Source organism: Maniola jurtina, chromosome 18, assembly GCF_905333055.1.
Source record: "Maniola jurtina chromosome 18, ilManJurt1.1, whole genome shotgun sequence".
NCBI classification, from domain to species: Eukaryota; Metazoa; Arthropoda; class Insecta; order Lepidoptera; family Nymphalidae; genus Maniola; species Maniola jurtina.
In genome coordinates this window covers 3,603,526-3,621,485 of record NC_060046.1, presented here as the reverse complement: position 1 = coordinate 3,621,485, position 17,960 = coordinate 3,603,526, and the positions used below count along the sequence as shown (strand labels likewise).

The 17,960-nt window shown below is 36.5% G+C and overlaps 1 protein-coding gene across 3 annotated transcripts in view; it reads left to right on the top strand.

Moving 5' to 3' along the window:
* The first annotated feature begins 113 nt into the window (after positions 1 to 113).
* Positions 114 to 17,960, top strand: part of LOC123874467 (furin-like protease 2) — a 317,196-nt gene continuing 299,349 nt past the window's right edge. For all 3 annotated transcript variants that reach the window (XM_045919852.1, XM_045919848.1, XM_045919851.1), the window contains exon 1: positions 114 to 373. The gene's annotated coding sequence lies outside the window, so the exon portion shown is untranslated. The remainder of the gene's footprint in view (positions 374 to 17,960) is intronic.

The window sequence follows — 17,960 nt, the reverse complement described above, 5'->3', positions numbered from 1 at the left end:
GAGTTCCACATTAGTATGACGTAAAATTACGGTTACGTAGGTACCTAGTTCCCTATGTTAAGTTGGTAGCAAGTGAAGGCGAAAGTAATTTATGCGGTTGGCAACTTCAATTGTCAGTTTAAATGGTTCTGTCAAAGCAGGGAGCTGTTTACGTTTTGTATAGTTTATTTGCGAGCGATTTTCTTAATTTTTGAGTTTATTATTATTGTTTTTAAGTCGATAATTTATTTCAAAGTTTACACATTGTCACGTATTCGTGATTATTGCATTTAAACGTACCATGTCAGATGTCAAAAGGTGAATAAATCTGTGTTTTGTGCCCTAACGTGAGAGTGACAGCTTTTTTGTTTAGGATTTGGTGCGAAAACAAACGGTGAGAGGTCTTTTCCTTTTTATTATTTACTTTTTTTTAATAGCATATACTTTACAGTTTAAAGCCGTGGTGACTTTAAAAAAACTACGTCCAAAAAAAATATTAGTTGATGGTTAATGGTCAGTAGGTACCTACTCCATACTCAACAAGTTTTTGTGCAATGGCACAGTAGGTACACATTAGTGTTTAAAGTTAGCCAGTCATTCTAGTGGCTAGTTTTTTTGGAGTTGCGCGAGCGCCACGATAACAGAGGTCGAATTGACCATAAGGCGAAAGTTGTTTGGTCTTGATGTAGAGGAAGTAGCTAACTTACAGTATTCATTATTACAGTTCACATAACATTGGTATATAATTTATTGTCTTGAAGATCAAATAAGTATAGAAGAACTAAATGTCATAGAATATCAAGCACCTTTAAAAACTTTCAAAAGTGAAAGCACATTTTGTTTCTTATTGGGAATTTAAACTAAGTATTTATTATTCAGAATATTTTAAATATTTAGTTCTTACATAATATACTTAATGTTTTTTTTTTGTACTGAGCAATGATGTTAAATGACACAATACAATACCCAACAAGCCTGTTTTCTAAAGGACATTCTTGATATTATGGGAATCTCAGAAACTTGTAGAACAGGTAGGTAATATATTATACAATTGGTATAATGTCATTTGTATTCAAGGAGGCAATGAAATAGCTACTGTGTGAACTAGAGAATATTTTCACTTTCACTATGTTAAGGATCTATTATTATTGAATTTAATATTTTGAATTAGCTTAAGCATTTGTTTATTACAGTGTACTAGATTGTAGTTATAGCTATAGTATAGGGATTTCAAATGAGATGCCATCATCCCAGAATGCTCATGACCAGCCTTCTGCGAAGTCTTAAAAGCTGAACAGGAGTGGACATTAGCCAATTTAAGAAATTATAAATTCCCAAATTGACCTATCTGACAATCCTAATCTTAATTCTAGTAATATTATAAATGTGAAAGTTTGGATGTTTGTTACTTATGCCATAATGACTGAACTGATATGGTTGAAATTTGAAACAGAGATAGCTTTAAGTTATAATATGCTGAATTAACACATGGGCTTCTTTTTATTCTGAAAAATCAAAGAGTTTTCCAGCAGGACTTTTAAAAACCTTCCACGCTTACAAAGTTGCAAGCATAATCAAAAGTAGTCATATTAATTATACTTTTGAAATGGCCCATGTCCAGGTATGGATGCATAGATGCAGGCTGATGGATTTGATTGGTAATCACAATTCCTATATTGTGGTTAATTTCGGTGAACACAACCTCTTGACTAAATTGACAGGTGTAAATCTAGTGTTATCCTTTTCTGCAGAGAGTATTATGAAAAGGATAGGAATAACCTGTCATTTTACTTTAGGGATTGTGTAAAACAGATTGAACACAATCTCAAAGCTAAATTGACAGATATTCAGACAATATATAAATATTGCGAAAGACTAGCATTATTAAATTGGCCTCTCAATTTAGCTGAGTTTGTATATGGCCAAGTCAGCATCAATGTCGTTACATTCCACAATTCTATTAACTATTTTTATGACTATTTTGAATAAAATAAATAAATAAATGTTCTTTCGTTCAGGCAAACTGTACTCATATTATTATAAAGGTCAACATTATGTTGAGAACAGTATGGAGAACTCTCAGGTGTGCAGGTTTCTTTGCGTTGTTTTCCGTCACCAAAGCAAGTGATATTTTAATTGCTTAAGACACACATTACTCTAAAAAATTAAAGGTGCCTACCAGGGATCGAACCCCGATCCCTTGACTAAACCACTAAGGTCTTTTCAGTAAAATAGTATCCAATACAAAGTACTCGCCTACTTAGTAGTGACTACTAATAGTCAAGTTAATGATTACTTTAACAATTCCCTAATTAGCATACAGGGCATATTGAATGAAGCAAGTAACTGACTAACCATTGTTTAACTATTGATAATTATTGTCTTCAAATAAGGAAATCTTTACAAGTTTATCAAAAGGTTGTTCCACTCGAAAGGTCGTTTTTACGTTAAGCATGGGCGAATCTACACTGGACGAATTTTTCCGTATTGAGATCGCTTGGCACAGTACCAGAGTGAACTAGAACGAGGGAACTCACGGTTTGTTCCTGAATCGACGATATGTCAAATATTAGGCTATGGTGATGTAAAATCAAAGAAAAATAGGGCTACTTTAGGGCTTACCTGCGTCAAATATTTGACGCCTGCCAGTAACGTCGAAGCCTCAACGTTTCGTTAGAAGTTTCCTGACTGTCGTAAACTGTGACTGTGTGAAAAAAACAGAAAAGAACTTTGAACTTGAACCTGTGACTGTGAGAAATGGGTGTCTTATAGAAAGAACTACATATTTTTTAGTAAGTACATACCTGATAGTGATAGCTAAGTGGTTAAGAATTTGAGGAGTCTTGGGGTCTGATCTCGGATATCCACCTCTGACTTTTCGGAGTTAAGTAGGTATGTGCATTTTAGTAAGCAATTAAATATCACTTCCTTTAGCGATGAAGGAAAACATCGCGAGGAAACCAGCATGCCTGGGATTTATGCAATGTTCTCAAACGTGCGTGAAGTCTGCCAACCATACTTAGCCAGCGTGGTGGACTACGGTTTAAAACTCTCTCATTTTGAGAAGACAGACGTGCTTAGTAGTGAGCCGGCGGTGGGTGGTTGATGATGACGATAATGATGAGTTACTCAAAATTTTGAAGTGCCTGTGCAATTTGTTGCGATTAATCAGCCAGCTGCACGATCAAAACCGGTCCGTGTAAACGCAGCATTATAATGAGTCGATGCGAAAACATTATGTGGGCGGTGTTACGTAAGAAACCCATGTTTCCAGCTCGGTACGCCCGTATAGAACAACTTTGTCGATAAAACGGCCAGACGGCGTCGAACTAACGGTGTCCATCAACATACGAGAATACTATGTTTGTTGTAAAGCGCCTATGTATCATCCTAACTATCACATCACACTATCACACTAATATTATTATAAAGACTGATTTGGCTGAAATTCGGAACGGAGATAGATAATATCCTGGATTAGCACAAAGTCGCGGGCGTCAGCTAGTACTATATATACTACACGTATCCGTCCAGTGGTTTTCGCGTGAAGGAGTAACAAACATACAACACACACACATACAAACTTTCGCCTTTATAATATTAGTGTGATGATATTGTAACTACTCGCCTGCCTTGCACGTGGACCTCTAGGTAGATCTATCTATTTACTCTACTCAACTTTATCTAATCACACATTTTGTCGTATTGAACTGCCTTCAAAAGGACAAAAAAATGACTAGACATAGTTCCTTGATTAATTGGAAACGGTGCCCTAATTAACTGACCACCCTGAACTTACTGACTGACATACCTATCTAATAAGTATCTAAATATCATGGTAAAGCTCATACCGGCTACCGCAAAGATTTACGATCTTGCGATTTTGGCTTTAGGTTCTCTCTACAGCATAGGCGCCCATTAAGGAAGGAATTTCAAAATTTTCACTGGGCTGGGGTGGATTAACTATAATGAATAAGTATGTTTATTCTGGTTCTTGGGTCATGATCCTAACAAAATGAATAAATCTTGCATTACCATATTATGTTGAAGAATAAAATATATTCAGTCCATCGCATCCATACAGCCAAAGTTTCCCGATAAACGAGCAGCAGGGCGTCATCGTGACGATGTGGAATGTCAGATCTGCCTGCGAATGGCATATCTCATCGGGTTAAATGAAGTGAAATAGGTAACTGACATTGTAATACACTTCCTTTGGTCGCGGATAAATGGTCTATCAAGGTGAAGTTTATTGCGGGCCGGATAAGATGTTTACTCTTCAATAAGTTCATTCATTTAAGATAGAAACGTAGTTTGACTTCAGCTCCTTTTGTAAGCAAATCGTAATCGGTAGCAATTTCTGCCCCTTGATTGGCTGTGAAATATATGAACAGTGAATTCAACCAACCAAGGGGCAGAATTTTCTGTCGATTACGATTAGGATGAATACGTTTTTCTTACACGATCGGGGGGCAGTTCTGTGTTCGATTTTTCTTGGTAATCTAGGTCAGGGCGTTTTCTATCTTTTTAACCTAAGAACCACACTGATTCTTCAACTAAGTCCAAAGGGCCAAGACCAGGCATATATCTAGCTCATTATAACACCAACATTAGTTTTGAGATTCGAGTTATATCGCACAGCTCCACGTATAGCGCTGACCCATGATGCAGCCTCAAGACACGAGCGGTGGAGTCAGCGATTTCGCAACCGCGACCCAAATTCTAGTTTTCTTTAAAAACGGCAATAAAATAAATTCTATTCTATCACCTACATCGCGTAGCTATAGAATAAGTTATAATTGTAAATTAGTTTTAATTTTTATAATTTAATTAAAAGTAATAAAGCAAATAGTTTTTTTGGGCCCCTCGGCTGTGACTTCCTTCACTTTCGCATAAATTTTAGTCCCAGGACTAAATAATAAACAGTAGAAGAGGCCATCTAGTCCTGTAACTTAGATATATAAAGCTAGCTGACGCCCGCGACTTCGTCCGCGTCTTTAATTTTCCGAAATAAATAGTAGCCTATGTGTTAATCCAGGGTATAATCTATCTCCATTCCGAATTTCAACCAAATCCGTTCAGTAGTTTTTGCGTGAAAGAGTAACAAACATACATCCAAACTTTCGCGTTTATAATATTAGTAGGACTACGGGCTGAATATCAAGCCTATTCAGCCCAATATTGCGGGCAAGGCAGGACTTAGTTTGTAGACCCCTGATCTAGGTAATGTTTGAAATACTAACTTGCCTTAGATTTGTCCTGGTGGATGATTTTTGGGGGTGAATCCAGAATTCTACTGGCAAAGTCGGATCATCGAAATGAGTTCTGGTAAGAGCTGCTAGTAGTATCATGTCCTTTACTGACCATCTCAGACTAGTAATAGGGACCCGCTAGCACCCATAAGTTACGGAGCCCTAAAAACACCCATGTTTCTAGATGTTCCTAGTTCACTACACCCGTATAGAACAAGTTTGCCGATAAAAGGCCGGTCGGCGACACTGTGCCGGGTGTCGAATGTCCGATCGCTCTGCAAACTCTATATACGACATATATTATGTAGCCTATAATATGCAATCTCATTATGTATATCATATTATACACGTCATAATCTCGTTATCAATGTTATACGTACTTGTATAACCTTATTATGTTAATCGAGTAAATTAGGAAGCCTATGTCAACTAAATGCTTTCTCAGCTGATGCTTCATTGACTTTGGATTACCGTGATTTCGATTACCGCCTTATATGAAATGTTATGCGACAACACAAACCCAAACCAAACCTAACACAAACTTGACCAAAACCAAACCTAACACAAACTCCTAAATATAAAAGGAAAAAGTGACTAACTGACTAACTGATCACTAACTTCTGGGCGGATCGGGTTGAAATTTACTTAATAAGTAATTTATAAAGAAAAATCCTTAAAGGAAATCCATAAAAGACCATAGGAATAGATTGGTCGACACTGTCCAAAAAGCTGTCGACTACTATAAACGATTATTAGGGTTCCGTATCTCCAGATAAAAAAGGACCCTTATAGGATCACTTCGTTGTCTGTCTGTTTATTGTGTTTGTCAAGACCCGTCAAGGAAATCAAAACCTTATAGGGTACTTCCCGTTGACCTAGAATCATTAAAGGCAGGTAAAAATGTCTTCTTATAGCACAAGTAAAGGAAAAAAACCAAAATCGTGAGTTTTTGCTTACATCACAAAAAAACCGGCCAAGTGCGAGACAGACTCGCGCACTGAGGGTTCCGTACCTACTCGGGTATTTTTTCCGACATTTTGCACGATAAATCAAAAACTATTATGCATAAAAATGAATAAAAATCTGTTTTAGAATGTACAGGTAAAGCCTTTTCATATGATACTCCACTTGATATAGTTATCTTACTCTGAAAGTTGAAACACATTTTAATTTTTTTTTTAATGATGTAACCACAAATTCGCGGTTTTCAGATTTATTCCTGTATTTGTGCTATAAGTCCTACCTACCTGCCGAATTTCATGATTCTAGGACAATAGGAAGTACCCTATAGGTTTCTTGACAGACAGAATGACAGACAACAAAGTGATCCTATAAGGGTTCCGTTTTTCCTTTTGAGGTACGGAACCCTAAAAATAAAAATACGATCTACATACCTACATAATATGCACTGGTACAGAACCCTTCTGTGCGAGTCCGACTCGCACTTGAACGGGTTTTTTTCTGGATCAGGATAAAAATTAATATATGTAGTAGTTACGTACCTACTTAGATTAAAAATACTTAGTAGAACTAATAACTAAGAACCTTGTCTTTGAATATTAGCAACTAAACTTTTAGATGCTAAAACTCAAAGACCTTGAATCAAGCTAATGGAAAGAAATCATAATTTGTTGGCCGATAAAAAGGCGGATATATAAAATGGGTTTTATTAGAGCGGTTAAAAAGTTAGTGAACGGTTAACCTTGTGACTCTGTAAGCGGTTAATGTCCGTCGTGTTAACAAGAAATAGTATTTTCGCCAAGGTTAATAAATGACCTGATTATATCTGCAACCTGTAATCTATTCGGATAAAAAAATAACAAAAGAGCTTTGATTAAATTATAAAAATACTAGCTAATGCCCGGCATGCATTGCAATGCGACTCGCGCGCCACCTATATTTATAATTTTACGTTGATGGATTTACATATATATCAAAAACCTTCTTGAAAGTCTCAACAACAACTGTACAAACAGTTCAATCAGATGTACGATACGTGTTTAATTCATCCAAGATAATACGCGGACGCACAGACCATAACCCACAGACAGACAGATTATATTATTTTTTACCTATTTCTTTAATTTAGGTCGTTTGTAAGTAAGTATTTAAACCTTTTTTTTTCAGAGAGATACTTACTTTTTAACCCCCGACCCAAAAAGAGGGGTGTTATAAGTTTGACGTGTGTATCTGTGTATCTGTGTGTCTGTGTATCTGTGTATCTGTGTATCTGTGTATCTGTGTATCTGTGTATCTGTCTGTGGCATCGTAGCGCCTAAACGAATGAACCGATTTTAATTTAGTTTTTTTTTGTTTGAAAGGTGGCTTGATCGAGAGTGTTCTTAGCTATAATCTAAAAAAAATTGGTTCAGCCGGTTAAGAGTTATCAGCTCTTTTCTAGTTTTCTTGTAGAAAAGAAGGTTAGATAACCGTTAGGTTCATAATATTATGTCAATAGACAAATGTCAAGCTGTCAAGATGGACGTTGCCTAAACACATAATTATTTATTTGAAAATGATGTTTTGGAAAACTCAAATACTTTGGATCGTCGGGGGTGTTATAAATTTTTAATTTACACTTGTTATAATAATTGGGACGATTAATTTTTTTTCCCAAATCACCACAATAATTTCAACCCTTTAACTTCTAGATGCTTGAAAATTTGCATTCATAGGACATACCCAGACATTTCTTATTTGTTTTTGCTTGTTGGTCTAGAATCCTGAATCCTTCACTTGCTTGCAATTGTGAAGGATTCTAGAGAGAGAGAGATTCTAAGAGAGAGAGAGAGAGAGACCCTCAGAATGATCAGATGACATTTTTTAGTCTAAAATAGGATGTAGTTATTAATTTGTTTTCTTAAATTTAATGATCAATTCGGGCCTTGTGCCTAATTTTTATGGTACTAACTCCAAGGAAACCTACAATTTTAAATTTATTATCCCAGCGCCTATTAGAACCGGCGATTTATTTCAACTTTAATTGCGGATAATAAAACGTTGGGGAAACATTTGAAGTCTTTACGACTTAATTTAAAATTGGATTATTTTATAACATTAAGAAAATGAATATTAAAACTTTGTACCAGTGTTAGCCGAGACCCTTTCTAGATCTTAGGGATGAATGTTGAATTATAAAAACCATTGAATATTTTACAGTTAAGAGGATAAACTTTATGATCTGGATATGGCCAGGGCACATAGTTTAAAAAAACCGTAGACCTTGTTGGGGTCCCAAATCGCTAGAATGGCGACCTCGCACCGGAAAACGTAGTAAGTATTGGAAGACCCCCATTAGGTGGAACGACGATATGAAACGAGTATAGGAAGGTCCGTAACTATTAAGTAAGCCGGTGCTGACACATACGGCCGAGTTCCCAGTCATTAACTATGAGGTCTCACAGTGCGCTCGAACACATTGTACGTTATAAGTTCCACCAATCAGATCATTGTAAATTGACGTGATACAGTCATCTGATTGGTGGAACCTACACTATGCGTTCGAGCGCACTATGAGACCTCATAGTAACGTTTGTGAATACGGGCGTGAGCCGGTCTAAATCTCTGTCATCTGAATAAGATGAAGCGCTGTAAAGCAAACATATATGGATATCAAACGAGTCGCAGGGAGCCGCTGGATTCAGGCGGGGGCAAGACCTTGGCCTGTGGAACTCCCTACAAGAGAGTCTCTTGAACAGACCCATTTCCTTTGTCCAGCTGTGAACGTCTATCGGTTGATGATGATGATGCTGTCTAAAAAGTCAGTGTGTCGCTTTCGTATGTTGCATTATGACGGAATGTTACGTATTATTTTATAAAACACATTATTATAACTACTGGTTTTACGTAATATTTAATGTAAGTAAATAACTGTTTTAGCTACTACAAGTAAGTACACAAGAAGGTTGGTTGTCATTTTAGATTGCAGGTTTAATTTTGTTGGCCTGAAAAATAATCTGCAATTACAAAGTGCAGTTGCATAAAATTATACTCAAGTGGGTCTGTTACGTATTTCCTTTATTTCACGCCTATCTTAATTAGGATTGCCATGAAATTGTATAGTACAGGACGTGTTTTTTAATGTATGGCATTACTAAAAGCCATTAAACACAAGTGTAAATTAAAAATTTTCAACACCGCCGACAAATCATTTTCAAATAAATAATTATGTATATCTAGGCAACGTCCATCTTGACAGCTTGACATTTGTCAATTGACACTTGAATATTATGAACCTAAGGGTTATCTAACCTTCTTTTCTACAAGAAAACTAGAAAATAGCTGATAACTTTTAAACGGCTGAACCAATTTTTTTGGATTATAGCTAAGAACACTCTCGATCAAGCCACCTTTCAAACAAAAAAAAGTAAATTAAAATCGGTTCAGTCGTTTAGGCGCTACGATGCCACAGACAGATACACAGATACACAGACACACAGATACACACGTCAAACTTAAAACACCCCTCTTTTTGGGTCGGGGGTTAAAAATAAGAAGAAGAATGTTCTATACTCTATCCGCGGTCAGTATAGCGCTCTCTCTGTTGCGTAATCCCATATAAATGATAGAGACAAAAATCTCAGTGGGTGCTAATCGTTTTGAGTCACCGACCAATCACAATCGAAACTATGTTTTCTAAATGATTTTTAATGTTTTTTGAAAGCATCGAATTGAATTTTTTTTTAAACATGTTTGTGATTGATTCGCTAACTCACAGTGTTCAACACCGTATGATGGCCACTGAGCTCATTTGATATTTATTTTTGATCCATTGAAGGTTTCTAAATAATTTTTACCATCGAAGTTTTTCTACGAAAAATAAATATTTTTTATCACTCTGTGAAGCAGCAATGTAGAACCAACTAATGTCAAATGAGGCCGGTGGCTATCATTAGTGTTGAACACTGACTTAGCGAATCGCCCCGCTGCGCTGGTGGTAAGTAATGATGCAGTCTTAGATGGAAGCTGATTAACTTGGAAGTTGAAATAAACAAAGGCTGACTGTCTGGCTGACCTATCAACGCAAAGCTCAAACTACTGGACTGATTGGACTGAGGCATGCAGATAGCTATTACTAGCCGCTGCCCGCGACTTCGCCTGCGTGGATTTTATTTTTTCAAAATCCCGTGGGAACTCTTTGATTTTCCGGGATAAAAAGTAGCTTATGTGCTAATCCAGGATATTGTCTATTCCCATTCCAAATTTCAGCCAAATCCGTCTAGTAGTTTTTGCATAAAGGAGTAACAAACATACGCACACACACATACACACAAACTTTCACCTTTATTAACCGACTTCCAAAAAAGGAGGAGGTTCTCAATTCGTCGGGATCTTTTTTTTTTTTATTTTTTATGTATGTTCCCCGATTACTCAAAGACCCCTGGACCGATTTGGAAATTTTTTTTTTTGTTTGAAAGGGTATACTGTGCAGGTGGTCCCATATAAATTTGGTGAAGATCTGATGAATATCTTTGGAGATGGAGAACAGAACTCCTCAATGGATAAGAGCAAATTGCTCGCGATCACTGTAATAGCTTAGTAAACAGTAGGGTTTTAACTGGGCATAGCATATTATAGTACAGTGGGGCCACTTCAAATTCAAATTCAAATTCAAATTCAAATTATTTTTATTCAATTAAACTTTTTAACTAAAAATTGTGAAATAAAAAATTTTCAAAAGAAAAATAAAACCGACTTCAAAAACCAAAAACACTAAAAAGTAGAAAATAATTTTTGTTTAGCTACACATGTAATGTACCTAGGTATGAAGTCGGGCGAGCTTCACTCTTGGATTTCTAATTTTGTTTTAATATGCTCGCTCGACTTCATACCTAGGTACATTACATGTGTAGCTAAACAAAAATTATTTTCTACTTTTTAGTGTTTTTGGTTTTTGAAGTCGGTTTTATTTTTCTTTTGAAAATTTTTAATATTAGTGTGATTAGTGTGATGACTGATGACGTAGATGTCTGCTATGAAAGGATTTTCGTAAATTCAATCCCTAAATGGGTAAAATAGGGGTTTGTTTGTGTAGTCTACGGGGACGAAGTCGCGGTCATAAGCTAGTTCTACAATAATCAGAACGTTAGGAGACCCTTTTCATACATCACGCAGGCACTTTGTAAATGCGTCTGTCTATTTTCGTACCGTGTAATGTACAGTGCAATTATTTCGCGGAACCCAACTAAAACGACCATTTGTATGCCTGTCACAACCCAGCGCAGCGACCTTACACGGGAGGTCGCGATAAAGTTAAATAATAAACGTTATCAGTTAGACAAAGTCATACGTGCTTGGCGGCTTCCGTGAATTTGGCCGTTGCCGAGTTTTGGTGAAGGTATAATGCGGTGGACTATGTTGAATATTTTGCGAATAGGTATCGGTAGGGTTAAATGTAAGTTCTCAGTATGTAACCCATATTTAGAACCGCATTTCGTACAAATGTAGTTGATTATTTTGATTGTCTTGCGAATATTAATTTTAAACTAAATTAAAATCGGTTCATTAGTTTAGGAGCTACGATGCCACAGACAGATACACAGACACACACGTCAAACTTATAACACCCCTCTTTTTGGGTCGGGGGTTAAAAATAAGCAGACCCGTCAAACAATAAATTAATGGTTTGATAGGCACTAGGCACTTTGACAATTTTTACAACAAGGCTGTTTCCTATTTTTGTGCTCTCAACTTTTATTTTCTGCTCGCGTCCAAGGATAAAAGTTCGGAAGGTCACCCTTTTCAGGAAGAGGAATAAACGAAAAGTACTTTTGTCTGTCGCAAAGTATTTTTGTACTTAAACACGGCACAACCGAGCTTCTTAGCTCTGTTAAAAGAGTGAATTTTTTCATTTTCTCGCTTTCCTTTTTTATGAATTCCTTAAGTTCATTTTAATGAGAGATCTGTTTAAGAGGCTAAGATACTGTTATAATTCTTGCAAATTCTTGTAATCCTTTGGAATTTGGATAAGGTTTTGTATATTTACTAATCTATTTGTCCGCGCGAATTTATACTGTCAGGGCCATATTTTTTTTTGATCGTGTTGGAATTTCTGGAAGGCCATTTTTGTGGAAGTCACGTCATAGCGACGATATAAAAACTACTTGAAAAATCTGTTTCTGGACCCTATAGATGCCAAAGTCAAAATAGGATTCTAAACGAGATGATCCCCACGTGTTCGTCGATGGTTATAAATAGTTGATTTTCCGGGATAAAAGCAGACTATGCCCTTCTCGAGATGCAAGCGAAGTAGTAATCTCTGTACCGAATTTCGTGCAAATCAGTTAAACGAATGGACCGTGATAACGTAACGGACACACAGACAGACGCACTTCCGCATAAGCATACAAATACTACGACATCTGTTAATAAAGGAATAAGTGTCAAGAGTTTTAGACTGAGGCGACAGTCTTCAAAAACCGTATCAAAGTTTCTACTTTCTCCTTTTTACAGAAATGTAAGCATAAAATATGTGAAAGTTGGATTTTATGTGAAAGAGGTAAATTCGAATACAATGAAAGACTTAATTGCTTCCTTTTGATTTCCTGTTCTCTTTATAATATTTGTAAAAGTATTCAAATAAAATAATTAATTATTTATGTTGAAAAGATCATTAGGTAGTATGAACTGTTGTTAGAGTTAAAAAAATGTGTGATACCGAAAGTAACGTTCTACAGTCTACAGTTTCGTTTGTGCTTAGGCGCTTTAAGAGGGGTCTCTCCGTCACACGCTCCATACAAACGTAGTTCCAATTTCATTTGAATATTAAGCAACCAAAGTCCATGAAATTTTGCAGACATATTCTAGAAACTAATATCTGTGCCTGTGGTTTTCCAGATTTCTGTTAAAATATTCGGTTTCAAAGTTACGCGGTCTTCTTTTTTGATTTTACAATCTTTGAGCCCCTGTAATTTTAAAACTACATATTTTTAGAAAAATCTAAAACACAGATATTAGTTTCTAGAATATGTCTGCAAAATTTCATGAACTTTGGTTGCTTAATATTCAAATGAAATTGGAACTACGATTGTATGGAGTAAGTGACGGAGAGAGCCGTGTTAAGGCTACAATAATTAAAAGTTACTGGAACTTTTTAACATTAAGTATTTATTGCGCTTCAAAGAAGTAAGCGCGTTCCTTTGAAGCAAAAGCATATTATATAGTTACTTTCATTGAACAAATGTATACTGTATAAGTACCATTGAACTAAAGCAGTACCATTCAGTACCTAATAGAACAGCCATTTCAAACAAAACATATGATCTTTCTATGAAGCTGCCAAACACTGACATTGACACTGGACATCAAGTTATAAGCAATAATTTTTGTTTAGCTACACGTAGGTATGAAGTCGAGCGAGCATAATAAAATAAATTAGAAATCCAAGTGTGAAGCTCGCTCGACTTCATACCTAGGTACATTACACGTGTAGCTAAATAAAAAATATATTTTTCATTTTAGTGTTTGTGGTTTTTGAAGTCGGTTTTATTTTTCTTTTGAAAATATTTTATTTCACAATTTTTAGAGGCCCCACTGTACTATAATATGCTATGCCCAGTTAAAACCATACTGTTTACTAAACGCGAGCAATTTGCTCTTATCCATTGAGGAGTTCTGTTCTCCATCTCCGAAGATATTCATCAGATCTTCACCAAAATATGGGACCACCTGCACAGTATACCCTTTCAAACAAAAAAAAATTTCCAAATCGGTCCAGGGGTCCCGTTAACGGGGACAGCGGGAATTGAATAAAATTATTAAAACTCATCCCGTTGTCCACGTTCTCTGTCCCCGCTTAGTAAAATGATTGAAAATCAATCCCGTCGTCCCTGTATAGGCACATTCGTTGGTTTATTGTCATCAACTCATATTATGCCACCCATCAGTTCATGTTAAAAAAATAGAAAATTACAATCCGGGTAGGTATCTTTAAAACAAGAGTGAATAGGCACCTTCTAGGTAAACGCGTCCCATCTCAGACCACATCATCACTTTCCATCAGGTGTGATTGAGGTCAAGCGCTTATCTATAGTGAATAAAAAAAAAATTGCGAACCTATCTAGTGGGTTGTACATAGAGACCGATGTTTAGTTCCTAGTAACGTACTATAATGCGCTGTAATTCGATGCCTAGATCGTCGTTACTGGCTTAGAAACAAGCCAGAACGAACGACGGCAACAATATTACCTAGACCGTGACTGCACTTATACGACTATAATTCTTATTATCAGCGAACTCTACCATGAAAAGGTTATTATTCTTTCTAAACACGTGAGATCAAATTTTTAATGCTATACGCGATATAATCTGTATGCCAATACATCTGGTTTTTATGTGCAATTTTTTCAAAATTATACCATTTTTTTTTTTCTCTCTCGTCTGACTTTACACAGATTAGCCAATGTCAAGTTTTTAGTCATTTGTCAAAAAACACCAGCAAAACACAAAAACCGGCCACTTTTAACAAAAAAAAAAAAACACTCCAAAAAGACACAGCACGCGCGCCAACAAACGCCAACACAGACGAAGTCCAATCGTACCAATAGCTATTGAGTGCGTAAATCCATATATTTTATTATTATTATTGGCTATCTGTTGCATTTTTAACCCCCGACCCAAAAAGAGGGGTGATATAAGTTTGACGTGTGTATCTGTGTGTCTGTGTATCTGTGTATCTGTGTATCTGTCAGTGGCATCGTAGCGCCTAAACGAATGAACCGATTTTAATTTAGTGTTTTTTGTTTGAAAGGTGGCTTGATCGAGGTTGTTCTTAGCTATAATCTAAAAAAAATGGTTATCAGCTCTTTTCTAGTTTTCTTGTAGAAAAGAAGGTTAGATAACCGTTAGGTTCATAATATTATGTCAATAGACAAATGTCAAGCTGTCAAGATGGACGTTGCCTAAATACATAATTATTTATTTGAAAATGATGTTTTGGAAAACTCAGATACTTTGGATCGTCGGGGGTGTTATAAATTTTTAATTTACACTTGTTACCTCTTGTACCTGTCTCTCTTGTTTATAGCGTAATGCCACGGTAATATTACATACCATTACCGTGGTAATGCCACACAGCCAGTGAAGAGGGTTCATTGCGCCGCGTTTCTTAGTTTCATTGTTTGCAAATTAAATCCCCATTAGACACGTCTAACATTTACTTGCTTACCAGAAATATTGTAGAACAAAAATTAAACCCGTTTAGCCTATACAAACATGCGTGTTTAACGTTAGGTTAAAACTTGTTTAAGTTTTTGTTGTGGCACCATTAATTTTTAAAATGCTTTAGTACTTATTAGTAAAGTGATATAGATACGTTATGGCGCCTATGTTTATATTTACATGCCGTCGCATGATAAGAAAAGCCGAACCCGCGTAACGGGATAAGGCGAGGCCCAACCCAAACCCAACCCAACCCAAAGTTAAAATAGGCGGCTTTAAATAGAAAAGCTTTTCGTATGATGACCGCCAAACTTCATTTCGAAGAAGGTACGCGATGATGATGGATGAGTAAAGAGACTGGTTTCTTCTTCACCTTTCTACCATCGTACTGTAAGGCATCGTCAAGGTTTGCATCCGTACGTAGTTGAAAATCCTCGAACACTTACGAAGCGATTTGCTTCCTCGTTTCTTATCCAAACCGCTAGGGCATGGTACGCCCTTCCGGCATCAGTTTTCCCTTCCACATTTAATATGAGTACCTTCAAGTCAAGACTGAATAGGCAACTTCTAGGCTAGCGCGTTCCATCTTAGGCTGCATCATCACTTGCTAGGTCTGATTGCAGCCAAGCGCTAGTCTGTAAATAAATAAAAAAGTTACAATATTCCCGATTTCTGAAAGTGACCAGCTTCAGTTTCTCAGCACGTAAGATTGTGTTTATCGCATTGTGCTAGACAGTAATTCGATCCTAGTTTCTCGTAGACCGACTGAACCTGGCCATTACGCAACAGCGAATTTACTTGTGCCTCGGACCGTTAGTTTACTACGTAATTTTGCCAGCATATATTATTATTATCAAACAAATTAGCTTTCTTTTTATTAAAGTAAGAATATTGGCCAGCGAAATAGCTTAGCTTATAGCAACGATGCAATTTCGTTTGCCTATCGGTCTTTTATAGGATTCTAGACCATACTAGGCGATGCCTGCGACATCGTCCGCATGGATTTAGGTTTTTTCAGATCTCTTAATTTTCCGGGATAAGAAGTAAATTGTGTCCGTTCTTTTCATATTACATTAGTAAGAAGAGGATGCGAATACTCTAAAATTTAGTTGCCAACAAAATCAGTAGGTACCGGTGTCTCTTAGAAATAAATTAATATCGCTTCGCATCGCTCAGGGTTCCCTATTAACGTAGATCAGTAACTCACAATACAAGTGTAAATTAAAAATTTTCAACACCCCCGACAAGTGAAGGTTACAGTAACTAGAAAAGAGCTGATAACTTTCAAACGGCTGAACCGATTTTCTTGGACTATTCCGCGCCCACGATCCAAAGTATCTGAGTTTTCCAAAACATCATTTTCAAATAAATATTTATGTAAATCTAGGCAACGTTCATCTTGACAGCTTGACATTTCTCAATTGACACTTAAATATTATGAACCTAAGGGTTATCTAACCTTCTTTTCTACAAGAAAACTAGAAAAGAGCTGATAACTCTTAAACGGCTGAACCAATTTTTTTGGATTATAGCTAAGAACACTCTCGATCAAGCCACCTTTCAAACAAAAAAAAGTAAATTACAATCGGTTCATTCGTTTAGGCGCTACGATGCCACAGACAGAGATACACAGATACACACGTCAAACTTATAACACCCCTCTTTTTGGGTCGGGGGTTAAAAATAAAAACAGATGGGACGTTTGTTTGATAACGATTACACTAAAGATGATAACCAAATTTACATGTACGTGAACATAATTTTGCAAATTCAGCCAATTGTTGGCTGGTGGAAGATACTATCTCAAACATTAACTAGGTTTACTGCGAGTCCGATAGGCCTCATTTCGTTTGCCACTAATTGGCCCATAAACACTTATCCAGAACATTCCATCCTCTCTTCATTGCCACTCCGAGCCAAATTGTTAACAAAACAATCCAAGAGTTACAGACCTATAATTGCAATTGGCTTTACAACCTACTTTAACTACTTCACTACCTAAACCTAAACAAGCCGTAATTAAAAACCTGGTCAAGTGCGAGTCGGACTCAGTCACGAAGCGTTCCGTACCATCGTACAAGTTATACCACTTTTTGCCCATGATAGGCTAACGAAATGTACCCTATAGGTAAGAACCCGATTGGTTTTGATTCTCTTGTCTTGACAGACACGACAGACACCGAAGTGATCCTATAAGCTTTCCTTTTTTCCTTTTGAGGTACGGAACCCTAAAAATCATGAAATACGACTGTGCTGCCAAACCGATCTAAAACAGACTTTTGTTACATTTAAAAATGGAGCCTAGATGGTCGCTATATTGATTTTTTCTAAAAATAGCCAGAGTCACTCGGAATGATGTAAAGGTGCTAACGATAGCCCATACATCCAAATTCCTTTGTTCAGGCATTTAGAATTATGATGGAATACGGCTACACACTAACACACTCTAAGAATGTCGAACTGTGCTACAATAAAAGTTAACAACATGATTTTCACTGTTGAATTCCGTAAGCCCCTAATCCAATTCCTAATATGCCAGAGACTATTTGCAGTCCACACAAGATAGAAATG